This window comes from Rhinoderma darwinii, unplaced genomic scaffold, assembly GCF_050947455.1.
Source record: "Rhinoderma darwinii isolate aRhiDar2 unplaced genomic scaffold, aRhiDar2.hap1 Scaffold_868, whole genome shotgun sequence".
In the NCBI taxonomy this organism is placed as follows: domain Eukaryota; kingdom Metazoa; phylum Chordata; class Amphibia; order Anura; family Rhinodermatidae; genus Rhinoderma; species Rhinoderma darwinii.
The window spans coordinates 45846-54633 of record NW_027464437.1 but is presented as its reverse complement, the minus strand read 5'-3'; the positions used below and the strand labels follow the sequence as shown (position 1 = coordinate 54633).

At 22.3% G+C, this 8788-nt stretch overlaps 1 non-coding gene across 1 annotated transcript; it reads right to left on the bottom strand.

Annotated features, from left to right (window-relative positions):
- Nucleotides 1–881: 881 nt before the first annotated feature.
- On the bottom strand, nucleotides 882–1814 carry LOC142731724 (18S ribosomal RNA). Its single transcript, XR_012879131.1, has one exon. It is a non-coding gene; the product is annotated as an 18S ribosomal RNA (ribosomal RNA).
- Nucleotides 1815–8788: the final 6974 nt, after the last annotated feature.

Genomic DNA, 8788 nt, shown 5'->3' with positions numbered 1-8788 from the left:
TTAATATTTGCCGAGTTCCTTCTTTTTCTTTTAATCTTTCTTGTAATGCTCTTGTGTTAGGTTAACATGAGATTTAGTTGAATTTTCTTGTTGGGTTACTACTTTATACTCAGGCATGTTAATTAGCAGTGGTGTGTCCTTTCTGATTTACATATGCATTGTTAGAGAAGGTCTTGTTCTTGTTACTAGTTTTAACATAAAAAATTCTATAAAAATATAGAAGTGCTCAGTACTATTAAAGGGTTAATATTTGATGAAGAAATTTAATAATAAAACAATTAAGCTTTGACGCTATTAAAAAGGTGGCTGCTTTTAGGCCTACTTGGTTATTAAATTATTTTAATTACCCATTAGTGAAGGTTGTATCCTGTTTCAAATAGGCTGTACCTTATTTGAATTACTCTAAAGTTAATATTGAGTTTTTAGGTGACAATAAACTTTCTTTTCCTGAGCAACCAGCTATCACTAAGTTCGTTAGGTCTATCACCTCTACTTGAAGGTCTTCCCACTCTTTTGCGACAGAGACGGGTTTGCTCTTTGGGCTGCCTTGAAGTAGCTCACTTAGTTTCGGGGGGTCAAACTTAAGATCTTTTTGCTTGATTAGACTTGTTAAACCATGATGCAAAAGGTACAAGAGTTAGTCTTTACTTTATTGTGCTTAATAGCTATTTCATTTTTATTTCATTATTCCCTTGCGGTACTTTATATATAGCTCATAAGAATTTTTCAATCGCCTTTACTAAACTGTTAAAATGTTTTAATTAAATAAACGGAATTTTTAAGTGTCATTTGATTGGGTGTGGCTAGATTTTTAGCTCGAGGTGATTTGATTTTCACAAATAATTTCTCGGTGTAAGCGGGATACTTTCATTAAGTTACACTTCGTTTCCAAGCACACCTTCCGGTATACTTACCATGTTACGACTTACCTCTTCTATGTGGCGTAAGAGTTGTTAAAAACTATAGTTTAGCTGAGAAGAGGGTGACGGGCGGTGTGTACACACCCCAGTGCCAGATTAAAAAGAACTCTCTGTTATCTTTTTACTGCTAAATCCGCCTTCTGACTAGGTTTCATATGTAGTCTTTCGTATTTTCTATGTTAGAAAGTGTAGCCCATCTCTTCCCATTTTATTTGCTGCACCTTGACCTGACGTATTGGTGTAAAGACATTAAGCTCACTATATTTCGCTCACGGGGTAAGCTGACGACGGAGGTATACAGGCTGAATAACTAAAAATGGTGAGGTTAATCGGGGGTTATCGGTTGTAGGACAGGCTCCTCTAGGTGGATATGGGGTACCGTCAAGTCCTTTGGGTTTTAAGCTTTGCTCGTAGTTCCCGGGCGATTTGTGGTGTAGTTAAAAGTTTACGGCTAAGCATAGTAGGGTATCTAATCCTAGTTTGTTTCTTAGCTGTCGTGGGATCAAGTTATGTTAATTAAAATAACTTTCGTTTTGGATTTCTTAATAACAAGCGTGTTACAGCTTAATCTTAATTTAATTTTAATTTGTTAAAACTTTAATCACGCTTTACGCCGATAATAATCAATTTGAGCCACGTGGTGTAACCGCGGCGGCTGGCACCAGATTTGCCGGCTCTTTTTACTTTGACTGAGTCAAGCTTTCGCTCATACTCAATGTTAATTACTGCTGAGGGCCCTTGTGGGTGTGGCATAGCTAGGTGTCTTGGGTGTGTTTGTGCCTGATACCAGCTCCTTATCCCTAGTGGGGATTTAAGGGCGTTTTCACAGGGGTGTGGAGACTTGCATGTATATATTAAGTAAAAACTGATTTCAAGGCTAGGACCAAACCTTTGTGTCTAAAGGATTTTTTAAGATCCATCTTAGCATTTTCAGTGCTATGCTTTATTTAAGCTATTTAGACAAGATATAATTTAAATAGAATGCTAGCTTTGGGGGTTAGCTATGGGAGTTAGATTCTCTCTATCTTGAGCTTCAGGAGGAATTTACTCTTCAGTCTTTGGTTTACAAGACCAATGCTTTGGGATTAAGCTACAGAAGCAGCTTTTACTTGGGTTTGCACCAAGAGTTGCTGGGCCCTAAAGCCAGAGGAAGACTGTTTTCCTTTAAAAGCATAATAATGTTTTGTACATGATATATACATGATATATACATGATATATACATGATATATACATGATATATACATGATATATACATGATATATACATGATATATACATGATATATACATGATATATACATGATATATACATGATATATACATGATATATACATGATATATACATGATATATACATGATATATACATGATATATACATGATATATACATGATATATACATGATATATACATGATATATACATGATATATACATGATATATACATGATATATACATGATATATACATGATATATACATGATATATACATGATATATACATGATATATACATGATATATACATGATATATACATGATATATACATGATATATACATGATATATACATGATATATACATGATATATACATGATATATACATGATATATACATGATATATACATGATATATACATGATATATACATGATATATACATGATATATACATGATATATACATGATATATACATGATATATACATGATATATACATGATATATACATGATATATACATGATATATACATGATATATACATGATATATACATGATATATACATGATATATACATGATATATACATGATATATACATGATATATACATGATATATACATGATATATACATGATATATACATGATATATACATGATATATACATGATATATACATGATATATACATGATATATACATGATATATACATGATATATACATGATATATACATGATATATACATGATATATACATGATATATACATGATATATACATGATATATACATGATATATACATGATATATACATGATATATACATGATATATACATGATATATACATGATATATACATGATATATACATGATATATACATGATATATACATGATATATACATGATATATACATGATATATACATGATATATACATGATATATACATGATATATACATGATATATACATGATATATACATGATATATACATGATATATACATGATATATACATGATATATACATGATATATACATGATATATACATGATATATACATGATATATACATGATATATACATGATATATACATGATATATACATGATATATACATGATATATACATGATATATACATGATATATACATGATATATACATGATATATACATGATATATACATGATATATACATGATATATACATGATATATACATGATATATACATGATATATACATGATATATACATGATATATACATGATATATACATGATATATACATGATATATACATGATGTTATATACATATACATGTTATATACATATACATGTTATATACATATACATGTTATATACATATACATGTTATATACATATACATGTTATATACATATACATGTTATATACATATACATGTTATATACATATACATGTTATATACATATACATGTTATATACATATACATGTTATATACATATACATGTTATATACATATACATGTTATATACATATACATGTTATATACATATACATGTTATATACATATACATGTTATATACATATACATGTTATATACATATACATGTTATATACATATACATGTTATATACATATACATGTTATATACATATACATGTTATATACATATACATGTTATATATACATATACATGTTATATATACATATACATGTTATATATACATATACATGTTATATATACATATACATGTTATATATACATATACATGTTATATATACATATACATGTTATATATACATATACATGTTATATATACATATACATGTTATATATACATATACATGTTATATATACATATACATGTTATATATACATATACATGTTATATATACATATACATGTTATATATACATATACATGTTATATATACATATACATGTTATATATACATATACATGTTATATATACATATACATGTTATATATACATATACATGTTATATATACATATACATGTTATATATACATATACATGTTATATATACATATACATGTTATATATACATATACATGTTATATATACATATACATGTTATATATACATATACATGTTATATATACATATACATGTTATATATACATATACATGTTATATATACATATACATGTTATATATACATATACATGTTATATATACATATACATGTTATATATACATATACATGTTATATATACATATACATGTTATATATACATATACATGTTATATATACATATACATGTTATATATACATATACATGTTATATATACATATACATGTTATATATACATATACATGTTATATATACATATACATGTTATATATACATATACATGTTATATATACATATACATGTTATATATACATATACATGTTATATATACATATACATGTTATATATACATATACATGTTATATATACATATACATGTTATATATACATATACATGTTATATATACATATACATGTTATATATACATATACATGTTATATATACATATACATGTTATATATACATATACATGTTATATATACATATACATGTTATATATACATATACATGTTATATATACATATACATGTTATATATACATATACATGTTATATATACATATACATGTTATATATACATATACATGTTATATATACATATACATGTTATATATACATATACATGTTATATATACATATACATGTTATATATACATATACATGTTATATATACATATACATGTTATATATACATATACATGTTATATATACATATACATGTTATATATACATATACATGTTATATATACATATACATGTTATATATACATATACATGTTATATATACATATACATGTTATATATACATATACATGTTATATATACATATACATGTTATATATACATATACATGTTATATATACATATACATGTTATATACATATACATGTTATATATACATATACATGTTATATATACATATACATGTTATATATACATATACATGTTATATATACATATACATGTTATATATACATATACATGTTATATATACATATACATGTTATATATACATATACATGTTATATATACATATACATGTTATATATACATATACATGTTATATATACATATACATGTTATATATACATATACATGTTATATATACATATACATGTTATATATACATATACATGTTATATATACATATACATGTTATATATACATATACATGTTATATATACATATACATGTTATATATATACACATATACATGTTATATATATACACATATACATGTTATATATATACACATATACATGTTATATATACACATATACATGTTATATATATACACATATACATGTTATATATACACATATACATGTTATATATATACACATATACATGTTATATATATACACATATACATGTTATATATATACACATATACATGTTATATATACACATATACATGTTATATATACACATATACATGTTATATATACACATATACATGTTATATATACACATATACATGTTATATATATACACATATACATGTTACACATATACATGTTATAATATACAATATACATGTTATAATATACACATATACATGTTATATATATACATGTTATATATATATACATGTTATATATATACACATATACATGTATATATACATATACATGTTATATATACACATATACATGTTATAATATACATATACATGTTATATATATACACATATACATGTTATATATATACATGTTATATATATACATGTATATATACACATATACATGTTATATATACACATATACATGTTATATATACACATATACATGTTATATATACACATATACATGTTATATATACACATATACATGTTATATATACACATATACATGTTATATATACACATATACATGTTATATATACACATATACATGTTATATATACACATATACATGTTATATATACACATATACATGTTATATATACACATATACATGTTATATATACACATATACATGTTATATATACACATATACATGTTATATATACACATATACATGTTATATATACACATATACATGTTATATATACACATATACATGTTATATATACACATATACATGTTATATATACACATATACATGTTATATATACACATATACATGTTATATATACACATATACATGTTATATATACACATATACATGTTATATATACACATATACATGTTATATATACACATATACATGTTATATATACACATATACATGTTATATATACACATATACATGTTATATATACACATATACATGTTATATATACACATATACATGTTATATATACACATATACATGTTATATATACACATATACATGTTATATATACACATATACATGTTATATATACACATATACATGTTATATATACACATATACATGTTATATATACACATATACATGTTATATACACATACATGTTATATATACACATATACATGTTATATACACATACATGTTATATATACACATATACATGTTATATACACATACATGTTATATATACACATATACATGTTATATACACATACATGTTATATACACATACATGTTATATATACACATACATGTTATATATACACATACATGTTATATATACACATACATGTTATATATACACATACATGTTATATATACACACATGTTATATATACATACATGTTATATATACATACATGTTATATATACATACATGTTATATATACATACATGTTATATATACATACATGTTATATATACATACATGTTATATATACATACATGTTATATATACATACATGTTATATATACATACATGTTATATATACATACATGTTATATATACATACATGTTATATATACATACATGTTATATATACATACATGTTATATATACATACATGTTATATATACATACATGTTATATATACACATACATGTTATATATACACATATACATGTTATATATACACATACATGTTATATATACACATATACATGTTATATATACACATATACATGTTATATATACACATATACATGTTATATATACACATATACATGTTATATATACACATATACATGTTATATATACACATATACATGTTATATATACACATATACATGTTATATATACACATATACATGTTATATATACACATATACATGTTATATATACACATATACATGTTATATATACACATATACATGTTATATATACACATATACATGTTATATATACACATATACATGTTATATATACACATATACATGTTATATATACACATATACATGTTATATACACATACATGTTATATATACACATATACATGTTATATACACATACATGTTATATACACATACATGTTATATACACATACATGTTATATATACACATACATGTTATATATACACATACATGTTATATATACACATACATGTTATATATACACACACATGTTATATATACATACATGTTATATATACATACATGTTATATATACATACATGTTATATATACATACATGTTATATATACATACATGTTATATATACATACATGTTATATATACATACATGTTATATATACATACATGTTATATATACATACATGTTATATATACATACATGTTATATATATACATACATGTATATATATACATACATGTTATATATATACATACATGTTATATATATACATACATGTTATATATATACATGTTATATATACACATATACATGTTATATATACACATATACATGTTATATATACACATATACATGTTATATATACACATATACATGTTATATATACACATATACATGTTATATATACACATATACATGTTATATATACACATATACATGTTATATATACACATATACATGTTATATATACACATGTTATACATACACATGTTATACATACACATGTTATACATACACATGTTATACATACACATGTTATACATACACATGTTATACATACACATGTTATACATACACATGTTATACATACACATGTTATACATACACATGTTATACATACACATGTTATACATACACATGTTATATATACACATGTTATATATACACATGTTATATATATACACATGTTATATATATACACATGTTATATATATACACATGTTATATATATACACATGTTATATATACACATGTTATATATATACACATGTTATATATACACATGTTATATATACACATGTTATATATACACATGTTATATATACACATGTTATATATACACATGTTATATATACACATGTTATATATACACATGTTATATATACACATGTTATATATACACATATACATGTTATATATACATATACATGTTATATATACATATACATGTTATATATACACATATACATGTTATATAAATATATATAAATATATATAAATATATATAAATATATATAAATATATATAAATATATATAAATATATATAAATATATATAAATATAAATATATATAAATATATATAAATATATATAAATATATATAAATATATATAAATATATATAAATATATATAAATATATAAATATATATAAATATATATAAATATATAAATATA